General features: G+C 47.4%; 1 long non-coding RNA gene across 1 annotated transcript; it reads left to right on the forward strand.

Annotated features, from left to right (window-relative positions):
* Window positions 1-257: 257 nt before the first annotated feature.
* Window positions 258-15740, forward strand: LOC137546710 (uncharacterized). The gene is made up of 5 exons (XR_011026327.1): window positions 258-578; window positions 5505-5599; window positions 8390-8524; window positions 14572-15064; window positions 15143-15740. It is a non-coding gene; the product is annotated as an uncharacterized lncRNA (long non-coding RNA).
* The last annotated feature ends 1401 nt before the right edge of the window (window positions 15741-17141 follow it).

Genomic DNA, 17141 nt, shown 5'->3' on the forward strand with positions numbered 1-17141 from the left:
GCTCTGTATGCAGCTGCCCTATTCCTGTGTGCTGAGCAGCCTCATGTAAGGGATTCCCATAATGCAGAAATAAGAGTCACAATATCCGATCACTCTCTCTTCACTCCGCTGTCTCCCCGATATGTATTTCCAGCGTCACAGAATTCAGTGTGACATTCTCCCAGTGCTGTTCCTGATCCCGGTGTGGTTGCACATAATGACAGCCGGGAAATGTGAAGGCGCGCATGCGCAGTTTAGCACAGTCCATTGAAGTGGCAAAATATCATAGGATGCAATATTTTTCATTACACCGGTGCCCTGGTAATAGTAGAAACTAATTTATATTTACGGACATCTATTTACATTGCATTCACTCTAACTCTACAGTGCTATTTATCCTACCAGCCGCTAGGGGGAGCTCCGGGCTGTAGCTGGCATTACTGACTGGACAGCCGCTCTTGTTGCCGGGATGTTTGCCGGTGGGTGTGGTAGCTGAGACGGCTCCTGGGTATTGGGGATCCGGAGCGAAAGGCCGCACGTCTGTCTCCGCCGCACCGTCTGATGAAGGAAGCACGAGTGTCCGGATGACGTCATAGCAGGTGATGTAGTGCAGGTGGGCCGCTCGTGTACCGCAGGGGATGACTCATGCAGTGACACGTGACCACGGCCGTTCTGCTATTACTGTACTATGCTTGTGCTAATAGGAAAATAAATCCCTAGTCCCAGCCTGTACCCACCAGCAGCCTCGCTGCACTGCCCGTATTACTGCTGGGGACAGCTGTGGAGGATGGGGGTGCAGTACATGCAGGTGGGCAATATAATGAGGCGAGAGCACCTCCCCTTCTGAGAGGAAAATGATGGTGCCCTGGTAACACTATAAACTAATTTATATTCACGGAAATCTATTTACATCGCATTCACTCTAAACTCTACAGTGTCATTTCTCTTACCAGCCGCTAGGGGGAGCTCCGGGCTGTAGCTGCCGGGATTACTGATTGGACGGCCGCTCTGTTGCACTTGTTCCTGGATGGTTTGCCGGTGGGTGGCGTAGTTGAGATTGGCCCTGGCTGTCGGGGATGCGTGCGGAGGGAAATGCTGCACGTCTGTCTCCTCCGCACCGTCTGCAGGAAGGTGGGCGCCAGGCTGACTCACGTGTGCTGCTGTGCGCTCCTGTACCGCTGAGGATGGCCCATGCGATCCACATGACCACGGCCCTATTACTGTTACTGTACCATGCTATTGCTAATCGGGATTAGGGTTGCCACCTTTTGAATGAGAAAATACCGGCTTTGGGGTGTGGCCTGGAGGGTGTGGCCTAAAAGTGGGAGGGATTTGTTACGGCCCTTTTTTAAATAGTAAACCAGAAAATTACAAAAATAAACATTAATGTTAAATAGTTTAAAGAACACCGTTAAGGAAAAAAAATCTCCCCTGGTTGGTACTTACCTGGGGAAGGGGAAGCCTCTGACTCCTAATGAGGCTTCCTCCATCCTCCTTGGTAAGCCTGATACTATGCTGGGACCCCGTTGTCGCTGCGCGCCGTATCAGCTTTCCACTTGGGCTCTGGCGAAAATAGCCGAGCCCGATCAGGTCTGCTCTACTGCACAGGCGCCTGCAAAGTAGGTCAGACCCAATCGGGCTCAGCTATTTCTGCCAGAACCTGAGCGGGAAGCCGCTAGTGCACATGCCAACAAGCAGCCACAAGGAGATCTTGGGGGGTCCCAGTGCGGAGGATAGGGGGAAGTCTCTTTAACATCCAGAGGCTTTTCCCTCCCAAGGTAAGTTCCCCCTAGGGGCACTTCTTTCCTACAGGTGTCCATTAATGATACAATTCCACGATCGATAGATAATTTCCAATCACTGCGGTAATCGATCGGATGCAACTGGTCCTGCCCCATTAATGACCGAATAACTGGTAGCCAAGTCGATCAGATTACCGAAATTGACCTATATTTCGTATCAATCCCATCGAATTGGCTAGCAGGAATTAGGCCATTAATCGGTATGACTGATCGTTTCTGCCTGATTACCACAGAAATGATCAGCCGCAGAATTGTATCATTAATGGGCACCTTAAAGGTAGCTATACATCAGCAGATTATGGGCAGATTCGACAAAGAGACAAATGTATCTCTATTCGAATCTGATTAGAGATAACTTTGTCTCTAGTTGCAGCTGCTCATACACTACAGGCTGATTCCCGTCTGATTTCCGCATGAAATCTTCAGGGAATCGGCTGAGCTGCCGAGTCTGCCCTGCCGCTGCCCCCCCAATGTATAAATGTGACCTCCCCAGTGTGTGTGTGTGTGTGTTACCTATCTATTCTACCTATCTACCTACATATTACCTTTCCTGTAGCAGCCTCTGCGTGGTATCTGTCCATCTCTCTGGAGTCTATCAGCCGCATACACACTGGCGGTGCATGGCGTGTGATGTCAGACGCCATCGTGTATGTAGCTGTTAGAACCCAGAGAGATGGACGGACACGACGCGGAAGGTTGCTACAGGATTGTATAAATGCACACACTACATTACGCCGGCAGCGGCGGGGGTTTCGTCGTTCACTCTGAAATCAGCCGCCGTACCACTGCACACTTGACAAACCAATTTCGGCCCAACATCTTGCGCAATCATTGATACGACCAATATTAGCCCCCAAATTGGTCGCTTTGTCGGTCAGGCATGCACTTGGTGGGACAGATTTTCATCCAATTCGATTATAATAATCGAATCGGATGGTCAATTGGCCACCAAGTCGTCTGAAGTATAGCCCCCTTAAGAGTCTGAAAGGGGGGATATGGGCTGATAGAGGGTTGGGGGGATGGGGTTGGGAGAGAGAGGGGGAAGAAAGGGGGGGGGGGGAAGAGAGAGGCACACTGTGTGTATGAAGCTGTGTCCCTGTGACTCTGGTTCCTGCTTCCTTGCTGTAACACAGCACTTCAGTTGTGACAAGTGGTCTGGGGGACCTCTCTCCACTCTTATCACTGCTGTTTATCAGGGTTAATCATTCACTGGACTTATTCAAATTGAATGGATTTTTGCATTTGTGTAAAGAGCTGACAGCATGCTTGATGTTTCCAATGTGACCACAGACTGTTCGGATTCTGCTGCCTGGGGGGCTGGGCTGGCTCATTGCACTGCACACATTACACAGAAATAACGGCAGACACATTCCAGCTCACACAGAAGCACAGTAATTATGTGCTGGCTTTGCTCAACACACGTGTCTCTGTACCTCTGTCATTTCTTTACCTCCACACAGACTGTGAGCCGGTGACTAGCTGAGCAGCTCACTGCAAACAATCCGACCAGGAGGACAATTCACAGGATGCACAATGCACGGAACGCTGCTCAGGGAAGGCTCACAGACACAGACTCTCTCTGCTCGGCTCCTCCTTCTCCGAGAATCCTCACTGGTGATTGGCTGGCAGTGCCTGGCCAGCCAATCCAAGAACAGAGGAGGGAGAGCTGGCTCCAAGTTGCTCAGCAGCAAAGAGCCTGGGTTAATTTTCCGGCAGATAACGTGTCGGTAAAACTTTTATTCCGGCGCCGGCTTTTTAGTGAAATTTCTGGTAGGGCCGCCCAGATACCGGCTGGGTGGCAACCCTAATCGGGATATGAAGCCCTAGTTCCAGCCTGTCACCACTAGTAGTCTCATTGCACTTATTGTATTATTGCTGAAGGATCAGCTACATGGAGATGAGGAATTACATGCAACTTGGTATGTTGCTGTGTATGGCTGTGTTTGCTGCTGTGCTGTGTATGTTGACGTAAATGCTGTGTATGCTGCAGTGCTCTGTATGGCTGTGCATGCTGATGTACATAATATACGTGTGTGTGTATGTATATATATATATATATATATATATATATATATATATATATATATATATATATATATATATATATATATATATGTATGTATATATATAATATGTGTGTGTGTGTATATATATATATATATATATATATATATATATATATATATATATATATATATATATATATATATATATATATATATACAATCTATCTGGTCAATAAGGCCTCCTTTCCACACATAGCTGAAGGAGGTGAATTCACTGCCTTACAGCTGCTCCCGATCACCAGACGGTCGTTTGCTAGCGCTTGGTACTGGGATTGTACAAGAGACCCCTCACACAAAACTGTATTTTGATTGGTAGCTCCACTGCGTTTCAAATATGACATGCATTGTGTTACTTAATGATTCGGCTGCATGTAGTCGCAGTTAAAAGGCACTTTGTGGTCCCCCAGGGGGACATGGAAGCACTGAATGTAGCCGATCATGCAGCATCCAAGACAAGAGGACAGGATCTATTGCGCCTTATACACAAATGATGCATAAAGTCAAAACCATCATTTTAAAAAAAAAAACTTTTTTTGCTCTTGAATGGGCAGCGGGGGAACGACAAAGACCGCGTTGAGAACAGTGTTCTCCCCAGAATTTTTTTCCAGCCGGGTGGGATGAAATAGTAGCCGGGTGGCATGAAAAAGCAGCCGGGTGGGGCGAGATGAAAATGCAGGGCAACTCTGCTTACAGCATAGGAGGTGGTGAGGAGGTGATCCGATGACAGCCGGGTGGTCACCAAATCTAGCCGGGTGGAGCACCCGGCTAAAAGAGTCTGGGGAGAACACTGGAGAAGCACATTATACATTTTTCAATTCTCCCTTTTTTTTTATTTTTTTATTACTACACATGAATTACATCACTTTTAATGTTAAAGTGAACCTTAAGCCAGAAAAAAAAATGAGTTTTACTCACCTGGGGCTTCTACCAGCCCCCTGCAGCTGTCCTGTGCCCTCGCAGCCACTCACTAATCCTCTGGCCCCCCGCTGCCAGCTAGTTTCGTTTTTGCCATCAGGACTGGCCACGCGTAGCTTTTTCTGCATTCCCGACTGTAATTAGCGCTATTACCTATGCATATTTATGCGTGCGTAATGCGGCAACGCATATTTTTGTACGCGTTGCGGCCCGCAACAGCGCTAATTACAGTCGGGAATGCGGAAAAAGCTACGCGTGGCCAGTCCTGACGGGCCTGTCGGCAAAAACGAAACTAGCTGGCAGCGGAGTACCAGAGGATTAGTGAGTGGCTGCGAGGGCACAGGACTGCTGCAGGGGGCTGGTAGAAGCCCCAGGTGAGTAAAACTCATTTTTTTTTTCTGGCTTAAGTGTCTCTTTAAGCACATTTCAGGTGCTCCTTAAAGTGGATCTGAACTCTTGCACAGGACACAAGGAAAAGATAACAGAAATGCACCCTGTATGTAGTAAGAGTTTAGCTTGTGTAATTCCCCTTCATTTATGTCTAAAATGTCTGTGATTGAGCTTTATAACTTTTATTCATCTAAGTGATTCTAACTTTTTTTGTGTGTGTATATTTTTCTAGACTGGAAAAATGACTCTCCTGTACAGGAGAAAAGTAATAAGAGACATTGTTACTGTTTTTGCTATTTCCTATCACAAGCTTGGATGACTATGTTTCGAATTCTCCCTGTTCTGCACACAGTGCTGACATCACCAGCAAAAACACAGCTCCATTGTTGGCAAAAAAAAAGCAGACTGTAGAAATTGGCTATAAGACAGAAGTGGATGCATACTGCGGTAATCATTTTTATTTGAAGCTACAGATAAGGGGGTTGATTAATTATTCTTTATCGCGCTGTGGATCGCATGGTAAATGTTACACTTGCACGCTACACGTGCTGCCGCAGTGTAGCATGCACTCTTAAGATCTGTGCACTTGTTAATTATGCGTGCTATTACAGCACTGCAACACTTGACTAGCGCAATTGCTACTACGCCACTTAATGAAGTAGTGGCAGCGCTAGTCAAGTGTCGCGGTGCAGCACTATCGTGCGAGTAATTTACGAGCGCACGCTACATTGCCAGCAGCGCGCGTGGCATGCAAGTGTAACATTTAACAGCGTGTTAAAGAATAAAGGGGTTGATTCATTGAGCTGCGCTGCTCTTCTTTCATGTGTGAGAGAAAATCAAAAAGAGGAGGAAGCTGGGCACCCGGCAAAAATGAGGGTGAGCGACGCCCACTCTGCTGTAACATACACAAGTTCTCACTTTTCTGGCCGCAACATATTATGCACAGTGACGTGCTCACAGTTGAAAAAAACACAGAAGAAAGTTCTCAATGTTGCAAAAATACATAAAGATGAGGAGACCGGGCACTGTCCTTTTGTTGCATTTATTTGCTACTTGCAGCCAGATGACATATGGTATTGAATATTAAAACATCAAACCTGTCAGCAGTCTTGCATCATATATCAAAGATACATCCAGTGAGGCTTGCGGGGGGGGGGGGGTGACCAGGGAATGATGGATGTGCACAACAGCCGTTTCGCGCTCTGTAGCGCTTGCTCACGTGCGTAACCGGATACGCACGTGAGCAAGCGCTACAGAGCGCGAAACGGCTGTTGTGCACATCCATCATCCCCTGGTCACCACAACCCCCCCACAAGCCTCACTGGATGTATCTTTGATATATGATGCAAGACTGCTGACAGGTTTGATGTTTTAATATTCAATACCATATGTCATCTGGCTGCAAGTAGCAAATAAATGCAACAACAGGACAGTGCCCGGTCTCCTCATCTTTATGTATTTTTGCTTCTTTAATGTGTGCAGCGCGAGTTGTGCGCCCGGAAGTGCTGCATAGTGTGCACTGGTAACTTACGCACTCTATTCACATAACGGGTGCTCCACTGATCCCGCCTTGAGTCCCGTCGGGTCCAGCGGACTTATGGGACGTGATCCCCGCACTTTGGCGCAATAGGCTGCCTGTCAAGTGCTTACAGTGCAAGTGTATACAAATTGGAGGGGGTGAGTGGGTAGGTATACTGTGCATGTTGTGCAATGTAGCGCAATACTGTGGGGTCATCAATCCGCCAATGTTCCCTTTCACTGACATTTTCTAATGTGGCCGATCATCAGACTGTCATTTGGTAAAGTGGTCAGAATGCATGGCAAGCGAATTGAGCAGATATGTTGGAACAATGCATGTTTGCATATTAGATCAGTGTAATTGAATTGAGTGGAAATTCATTAAAAATTGACACAACTATGGACAGCTTAGAATATTATTAATTAGTATTTATATAGCGCCAACATTTTCTGCTGTGCTGTACAGAGTATTTTGTCTTGTCACTTAACTGTCCCTCAGAGTGTCTCACAAACTAATCCCTGCCATAGTCATATGTCTACAGGGCTGTTTTACCCACCATTCAGTACAGGCGACCGCTTGGAGCGTCGTGCGGGGAAAAAGCTGCGGCTGCCCGATGCTACTGCTGTAACCGCCATTGATTCACTTTTATTTTGGTTTTTTCCCAAGTTCCGGGCTGACAGCAGTGCTCAACACGCACCCCCCTCCCCCACGTGCTTGCGAGTACCTCCACCTCCATACATGCCCCCTCCTTCTCCCTGGCCAATAGAGCAGTCAACACAGCTCTTCCCCACCCCTCCTCCTCCTCTAAAGCCTTGACACACACTGGAGGACACAGCAGCAGCATTACCAGGAACCCAGTGTGGGGACAGGTGAGGTGACAGCGATATGTTACGTCACATGAGTGGGAAAGTGACAGTGAAAATAAATAAATGAAATAAAGCGTTCAGATTTCTGAGTGTTTTTCTCCTATGTACATGGGTGCTGCGGGAAAAGAGGGGATTTCTGGGGCTATACATGGTGGCATGAGATTGATAAGCTGCTTGCTTATCAATAATCTGTTACCCCAGAAATCCCCTCTTCCCCACTGGGGCCACCCAGGTATATAGGAAACAGTGAGAAAAATGCAAGCTTTGTTTTCAAATCAGCACTTTGGAATATGAAAGAATTAACATGCCATACTTGCCTAAGAAGAGGGAAGCCTCTGGATTCTATAGAGGCTTCCACTGGGGGCCTCTGGTCCTCCGTCGCTGCTTGAGGTTCCCCAGTAATTTCAGACATGGGCTTGGTGGACATCTGAACAGGGCAACAATCCTCTTCAAGCATGAGCGCAGCTGTACTGCTCCTCTGCTGGTACGGCCGCGGAAATCCGGAACCACTCCTGTGCAACCGCAGGCATGGCAATGCTAGCACAGGTGCAGTAGGGCTTCACTCGCGCTTGAAGAGGAGCGTGGCCCCAATCAGCTGGAGGGTCCCGGGCAGAGTGGCAGGTGGAGCAAGGACGACACAGGATGCAGATTTTTCCCTCTTAAAGGACATCCAAGGTGAAAATAAACTGAAGAGTAAAACAATTGCATCTATCCTAATTCTCACCAAAATGGGAGAGGAACACAGCCTAGTTATTTGTGTGTGTGGCACTATACATACATATGTCTATTTCATCATGTAACATGTCACCTCGGTTGTCCTTTAAGTATTTATTTCCTTTCTGACACTTTTAGGCCCGGTTCACACTGGCACCGATGGGAAAACTGATCCGTGTAAAAACTGATCCATGCATCAGTTTTCCAAATGCGATGCTCCGTTCCATTACGTGGTCAAGGCGATGCATTCGTTGATTATGGAGTGACAAAAAGGTTAGAAACAGCCCTTTATGTCTACGTATGTATCGTGTAGTGTAGGTATGGTAGTCTTGGGACAATTTAGGAGGAAGCTAATTAACTTAACTGTATGTTTTTAGGATGTGGGAGAAAACCAGAGTGGCCAGAGGAAACCCACACAGAGACACAGGGAGAAAATACAAACTGTGCGGAAAGTGCCCTGGCTGGGATTCTAACCAGGGGCCCAGCACTTCAAAGCATCAGTGCCAGCCAGTGTTATTGTTGTATAGTAACATATCAGTGTGAAATATATTTTCTCCGGGATAATCTTGCTCACAGAGACCATGCAGGGAGGGAGTATGTGCATTATACGGCATGGATGGATGCTATTGAAAAAAGATCTAAATCTTTGTATACTCACAAGCTTAAACTCAGCTGTGGTGGCTGCTGAAGACTAGTCTAGTGTGAATCTGTGTGCACGGGAGACAATTTAAAAAAACTTTGCTTAACCCCCCTGGCAGTAATCCTGACCTGAAGGCGGAAAGCACGTGTTCAGGTCGGGGCTACTTAAAAACTGCGCATGCGCTTTCTTTCTGTGTTCCGCGTGCTCAGCACTGCACAGCGGGACCCAGGATTCTCCCCCCAGCTATCTGCGTTGCTCTGATTCCGGGAACCCGGCGGTCAGGCTTCTCCCCGCAGCTATCTGCCTCCTCTCCCTCATCCCCATGTCCCCGCTTGTCCCTCAGATCCTCCCCGTGGCTCTTGGTGTCCTTTTCGGCCACCGGATCCCCAATGTCCCCCACTCTTCTTCCGGGGACCCGGCGGCCAATCACAGTAGAGGAGCGGCGATCAGACGTTGTAACGTCATCGGGGCAGGGGGCGGAACAAAATTTTAAAGTGCAGAAAGATTACATTTTCAAAATGTAAGCAAAACAAAGAGAAATGCGCCCTATATACATATATACATGCATGCATGCATGCGCACGCACACACATACATATCCACTTGCCGACCGCCCACTACCTATGGGCGGCAGCAAAGTAGCACCCCCAGGACCGCATAACGCCGATCGGTGGCGGCTCCTGGGGGACTGAATTGCCGGGGATCGCGCGCATCCGCCGGCATTAGGCTCTGCCCACCCGCGTCATCAACCTGCCGGCCAATTAGCAGCACCGGCGGGTTGTTAACCCCCGATCTGCCGCATAGAAAGCGTATAATACGCTTTGTAATGTATACAAAGCGTATTATACAGGCTGCCTCCTGCCCTGGTGGTCCCAGTGATCGAGGGACCACCAGGGCAGGATGCAGTCCTTGTGACAGTTGCACACGCACACTGATCCTACCCTCTGATCGCCCACAGCACCCCTTAGACCCCTCCTGATCACCCCCTCAGACCCCTGTTTGCACCTAATCACCCATCAATCACTCCCTGTCACTATCTTCCAATGCTATTTTTTACATTAAGGTCCTAAACTGCCCCCTGGGGGCTCCTGATCACCCCCCACACCCTCAGATCCTCCCAGACCCCCCCCCCTGTGTACTGTATACATCTATCCTCCCCTGTAATCACCTATCAATCACCCCCTGTCACCATCTGTCACTGCCACCGCCACCCATCAGATCAGACCCTAATCTGCCCCCCTGCGGGCACTCAAACACCCGCCCACACCCTCAGATCACCCTCAGACCCCATCTGAACACCTCCCCAGTCCATTATTTACATCATTTCTCCCCTCTAATCACCCACTGATCACCCATCAATCACCCCCTGTCACTGCTACCCATCATACCCATCAGATCAGACCCTCATCTGCCCCTTGCGGGCACCCAAACACCCACCCACACCCTCAGATTGCCCTCAGACACCCCCCCCCCCTATCACCTCCCCAGTGCATTATTTACATCTGTTATCCCCTCTAGTCACCCACTGATCACCCATCAATCACCCCCTGTCACTGCTACCCATTATACCCATCAGATCAGACCCTCATCTGCCCCTTGCGGACACCCAATCACCCGCCCACACCCTCAGATCGCCCCTGATCACCTCCCCAGTGAATTGCTTGCATCTATTCCCCCCTCTAATCACACCCTGAGACACCCATCAATCACCTCCTGTCACCCCCTAGCACTCCTATCCATCAGATCAGGCCCTAATCTGCCCCCTGCGGGCTTCTGATCACCCGGCCAAACCCTCACCTGCCCCACCGCAGTGACAGAATTTTTTTTTCTGATCACTGCTGGTCTCACTGCTGCTAACATTCTTTGAGGCCTTCTCCTTAACATGGGTCTAGTAAAAAAGAATGTATTGCGGTCTTATTGTTCTACGCACCCAATACATCACATGCCCATGTTCTCTGCTGCCATGTCCAGGTCACGATTTGAGAACATCCTGCGCTTCCTGCACTTCAGTGCCAATACAACCTGTCATCTAAGAGGCGACCCTGCTTATGACCGGTTCCACAAAATTCGGCCCCTCATAGACCACCTGTCATCAAAATTTGCAGATGCTTATACCCCTGAACAGTCATTTTGAGGAATTTAGTTTCCAGACTACTCTTCATGGTTTTGGGCCCCTAAAATGCCAGGGCAGTATAGGAACCCCACAAGTGACCCCATTTTAGAAAGAAGACACCCCAAGGTATTCCGTTAGGTGTATGATGAGTTCATAGAAGATTTTGTTTTTTGTTACAAGTTAGTGGAAAATGACACTTTGTGAAAATAAAAATCAATTTCTGCTAACTTGTGACAAAAAATAAAATCTTCTATGAACTCACCATACTCCTAACAGAATACCTTGGGGCTTGACGCTGCAGTGGTCTGAATGGAAAAAGTGTCTGGTCCTTAAGGGGTTTTATGACTGCAGTCCTTAAGTGGTTACATACATACATACATACATACATACATACATACATACATACATACATACATACATACATACATACATAAATTAATATGATGGATACCTTAGTATAGACAGCCAGGGATGGGTGCCTCAGTATAGACAGCCAGGGATGGATGCCTCAGTATAGACAGCCAGGGATGGGTGTCTCAGTATAGACAGCCAGGGATGGGTGTCTCAGTATAGACAGCCAGGGATGGGTGCCTCAGTATAGACAGCCAGGGATGGGTGCCTCAGTATAGACAGCCAGGGATGGGCTCAGTATAGACAGCCAGACGGAGGGGGATTAAAGTAATAGGGTCAGAGGATCAGCAAGAAAGCCAGGCAATGCGCATTATTTAAAAGGAAATAAACATATCAGCATCCATATCCCTCTCACCTCAGGTTCCCTTTAAGTTCTTCGGCAATTTAGTACTGCAGTACTCTTCTGTTGGGTCAGAAGGGCTTTGCTTCCTATGCCTGCCAGCGAGTCTTGGGCACCCATTACCCTGCAGCCACTTCACTGGTTCTTCCTCTTTTTTTGGATCACTTTTGGTAGGTACTGACTAATACGTACCCGAAACTGTCCACTAGACCAGCCAATTTGGAGAGCCAGGCATCTAGCCACCACAATTCAACCCACTTTTTTACACTTTGGATCCATAGTTGTCTAGTCACTTGGTGCCAGTATATCCTACCCTTTGACCAGTGGGGGGGGGGGGGGGGGGGGGAGGGGGGAGGGTTGAAAATAAAATCTGATCTCCACCTCTCAGTGAAGGAAGACCGAGAGGGGCGGGGAGAGGCGGTGATCAGCGCTGATAGACATGTCTAGAGGCAGAGCTACAGCCAAAAGCTCTGCCTCTCACGGAAACGCTCCCCATAGTGTGCCCCAGCGGATTTGGGGGGTAAAGACCCCTTGTTCTGCTGCGAGATAGCTGCGTTTTAACAGGGGCAAACATGCTTCACGTAAATAAAAGGTAAAAAGCAGTTTTTAAACTGGCTTCAGTGTCTCTTTAAACAGTCTTTCTTGACAGCATGAGCTGGAATATTAAGCAAGGCTGCTGCAACCTTAGAAGTGGTTTTTATAACACAGAGAACATGCATCAAAGGTTCCCAAAGATAGCTCCTTCCAAGTACACTGCAGTGACTCCTTGCTTCGGTGTGTCTGCTTCAGTGATCTCCAAATTCTCACTGATTCCTAGTTGTTTTCAGGAGGCCTCTATCCAATGTGTAACCAGGGCTGTGAGGTTATTTTGGGTACCTGGAGTCTGAGTCGGTGGTTTCATAAACCGAAGAGTCAGAAGATTTATGTACTGACTCCACAGCCCTGTGTGTAACACACATCAAGCATAATCACATGGTGGTAGGAGCATCTATGAAATTATTAAAACCCTAAGGTCCCTATCTTTCTGGATTCTTTTCTCCTGAAAACCAAAGTGACTGTGAAACTGAATGCCACTGTGGCAGTTTCCTGAAACTGGGAATATTTCTTTCCAATATGGCCACCTCCACAGACATCCTTTCTGGTCACAATAGCATTGGGCTCTCCTGTGTAACCTATCCCAGAATAACTGTGACGAACAGGAGGTAAACATAATGGTCGTATTTGAAAAACATATAGCGAGCATCAGTAGCAGCCTAAAACTTTATTGACCAGCAGTAGAAGGGTTTCAGTTCTCAGAAAAGAAGCTTAGGGAGAAGGGACTGCAGCAAAGATGAGTATGCAGTATACGGAGGTTGCGGATAGGTAATGTATAACATGCATCGGGGAGGGGGGCACTTAACATTAGGCGGAAAGCGTCAAGGCAGTTGGGTGCGGCGGTGCAAGGCTGATTTCTCCGGTGTATGGGCAGCTAACATGGGCAGCTGACAAATCTCTCTCTCTAATTGAATCTGATAAGAGAGAGATCTGTCTCTTGGTTGACTCTGCCCATCATCGCTAGATGTATGGCTGCCTTTAGGCTTTTTATCCTATATCAGACGTGTCCAATTGTGGATACACCCATTGTATGTGTAGGATGTAGATACGTCCACCATTAGCATAGGGAGCCCTCTAGGAGATTGGCCTTGACGTCAGCAGAGGGTCTTATCCCACATGCCTCTTGGATATGTGGCACCAATAACTTTTCTATTTTGGTATGTTGTGTAAGCTGCTGGCTGGGAGTTTTTTGCCGAGGGCCCTTTTTAATTTTGCACAGCTATTTTACCACCTCCTTTAAGGTCGGTACACACCTATAATTATGTGCAGATCACTGGCCAATTTTACCACCTCCATGTAGTATGAGAGCATACCTACTGAGTCTGTTCATAGTATTCCAAATCTCTTGGCCCTCATACTACATGGCAGTGGTGAAATTGGCCAGTTTAAAATTGGATATGTGTACGGAGCCTTATTCAGACTTGGCCCAATAGCCAACAAATGACATGAATAGGGAAATAAACCCTGTATTTGGTGGGCACTAGGGAGGGTACCGAGTACACTGTGTTGTGAACAAGCACTTGGTAGTGTGAAACAGCTGTGAGGGCCCTTTTCCACTTGCCGCAATTTGCTTAAAAAAGCAATCGCTGGCGGTTTGCTGATCATGAGAGCACCGTGATTTACATGTAAATCGTGATGCACTTTTCCATTAACGCATTTTAATTTTCCGCAAATAGCAATAGCCGGGCTGCACAATTATTGGTGCGATCGCGTTTCACTCTCAATGGTTTACATCGCTATCGCAGCAAGTGGGAAAAAAAGCTTTTGCAAACGCATTTGCGATTGCAAGTGGAAAAGGACCCTTAATGTGCCTGGTGCCCACCCACTTCACCACCAGATGTGGAATATTTCTCTCTGCATGTCATCTGCCTGCCATCGATGTAACGGTAAAAAATAAGGATGTGGTAAAATAGCAATGCCTGTCTCAACGGCTTTAATGATTGCATTTGACTATTCATCTGTGTTGTACTTGCTACCTGTGATCTCCAGCCTGCTGGGTGTATTTAATTACAAATTGGAGTTATTTCCTGCAGTTTCTTCTATGGTGTATGAATAACCCCAGAATCACACTACATAGCAACCCACTGCAGAGCAACATATATATACACGTATATTCACATTGCTTTGGTAATGGGAATTAGGCCTTAGTCAGATTCTGAACTAAACCATGTTTGTCATTTATAAGAGATCCTATAACTGACTTGTCTTTCTCTGTGATTGCAGACCAGCAGTGGCTTGTGAAAGAGCAACAGCATCTAACTGTATTCCGCCAGGAAAGAAAAGGATCTGCAGTTCAAACTGAAGTCAAAACCTATGCTGAGGTTAAAGAAAACCTGAACTGAAAATTAAAAGTCAAAATAAGCATACACCAGTCATACTTGCCTTCCATGTAGTCTCCTCAATCTCTTTCTCCTCTCCTGCGTCCAGTTTGTCCACTGTGATCAAGGGAATTCACCGAACTCCATTTTGAAAATGGCCATTACCCCATAACAGCTTCTTGGTCAGCACACTGTTAAACAGTAACATCGTCCACTTGAGCCATAGGGAAACATTGACATTACTGGGCACATCAGTTGTCCTCTAAGCTATAACTGACAGCAACTGATATATAACTGACAGCAACTGATATATTTCAGTTCTGACAAAATGTTGTCAGAACTAGAAGGGATCATTGTCAGAAGAAAATGGTGAGCGTCTGAGAGGAACTGATGGCAAGGTAACTATTTAATGTTCATTTGAAGTTACCTCATGTGTTTATTTTAAATAATTTTACTCAGTACAGGTTCCCTTTAAGGTACAGAACTGCATACAAACTGAAATCCAGCCATACTCTGAGGAACTGGAGAGGAAGCAGCTAGTGCAGCTGGAACTGCTACGCAAATGCTCCCTATGAAGGGCCGAGAGGAATACAGTGTTCTGTTCTCCCCAGAAATATTTTCCAGCCGGGTGGCATGAAAAAGTAGCCGGGTGGGGAAGTAAGGTTACGCAGGGTGCTGCTGAGTCAGAAAGTAAGGAAACGCTGAAAGGAGAGTGAAGGTCACACTGGCTGGGGAATCACACTGCCTGGGGAGAGGTCAACATCACCCTGAGTGCTACTGGGTGGGACGATAACTTGTTCAAGAAATAAAAATCGCATTGCGAATGCTCACAAAATGCTGTATGCAGTGCATTTGTGATTTTCATACAAATCGCAACTGTAGTGAATGCCACCATAGGGCAATTTTGTCATAGCGATTCTCTGTTCGCTGGCGTTCAGCAAAGCTCTAAGAATTCCCTGAAAAGCGCCTCAGTGTGAATGGGGCCTTAGTGCCATAGCCCCATCATCACATATATGACCTGACATTCACCACTCCCCCCATCTGCGCTCCCCCTCCAGCTTAAGCTCAGCAGCAGCCACCACCGCTATTAGTAAGAGGCAGCGGGTGGGGATGACTCGCCTCTTCGCGTTCCACTGTCGTCACTTCCTGCAATGCCGCACCCTGTATTGTAAGTGGACAGCATTGCAGGAAGTGAGGACAGTGGAACGCACGCTGGAACGCGAAAGAGGTGAGTCATCCCCGCCCACTGCCTCTTACTAATAGCGGCGTCTGCTGCTGAACTTAAGCTAGAGGGGGAGCGCAGATGGGGGACCCAGGTGAGGGAGGGGGGGTTCGACCCTCCCCCGCCGCTGTGCCCAATACCCCCTTCCTGCCCGCTACCCCCTCCAGCTCAGTGGCAAGTCTAGGACCTCCCCTGGGGGCAGGGCGCTACTTCTTCTTCCTCCTTGGACCGGCCCCTATTTATATATTGATTTGTAAGCTACACTATGCTTATGCAGTAATATGAAGTACAGTAATACAGTTAAACCACAAGATGGTGTGGTTGCATGCTTAATAATAGTATAATAGTGGGCCCAGCCACAAATGAATCACTGGTATGTGCATTTCATTCATAGTACTGTATAGTGTATTTACTATGTATGTTTATAACCGAAATAAAAAAAGTTGCTGGTGATTGGTGTTTTATTCTACACCAGGAATATAACAGTTGGGATGCAATTGCTTGGTCTACTCTAGACAACCTTTCCACTTTAAGTAGAATCTGCAAGTTTTTTTTTTTTCTTAAATAAAAAAAAAATACCTTGGGAGGAGTAATCCTCTGGATCCTAATAAGGCTTCCCGTCCTTCTCAGCCAGTGCGATTCAGCGATGGCACCCACAAACTGCAAATAACCATCATATTTAATGTAGTAGCAGCTTTCTCCTCAGGTGTAAATATCCAATCGGGTCCACTCTACTGCGCAGGTGCAGACTGCTCAGACAAGTTCTTGTGGCCACAAAGGGAGGGTGAGGGAAGCCTCTTTAGGATCCAGAGGCTTCCCCTCCTGAGGTAAGTACCCACTAAGGAAGGTGTGACCAGACTTCTACTGCGCCTGTGCAAGAGGCGGTCACGCTGACATCATCTGGAATATTCTGCGCAGGCGCAGAACTACTGCGCCGTACACTCCAGATGATGCCAGCGCAACGACTAGTAGCTCCCATGCTGGCACAGTAGATGTCGGCATCTGCACTGGAGGGGACCCCTGGGTCACCGTCTGGGATCAGAGCTGCAGCGAGGACACAGGACGGCTGCCAGGAGCTGGAGGAAGGTTTTTTTTTTTTTTTTTACCTTCTTCGGACATTCCCTTTAAACACAATTTTTGCTAATTGCCGTTATGTACAGTATGCCTGTGACAATTTGTCAAATAAAACATTTCCACAGAAATAACCTATATACTGTGTGCAGTTAACATGTCCCTTTCAATATGCAGGCATA

The sequence above is a fragment of the Hyperolius riggenbachi genome, chromosome 2, assembly GCF_040937935.1.
Source record: "Hyperolius riggenbachi isolate aHypRig1 chromosome 2, aHypRig1.pri, whole genome shotgun sequence".
NCBI lineage: Eukaryota > Metazoa > Chordata > Amphibia > Anura > Hyperoliidae > Hyperolius > Hyperolius riggenbachi.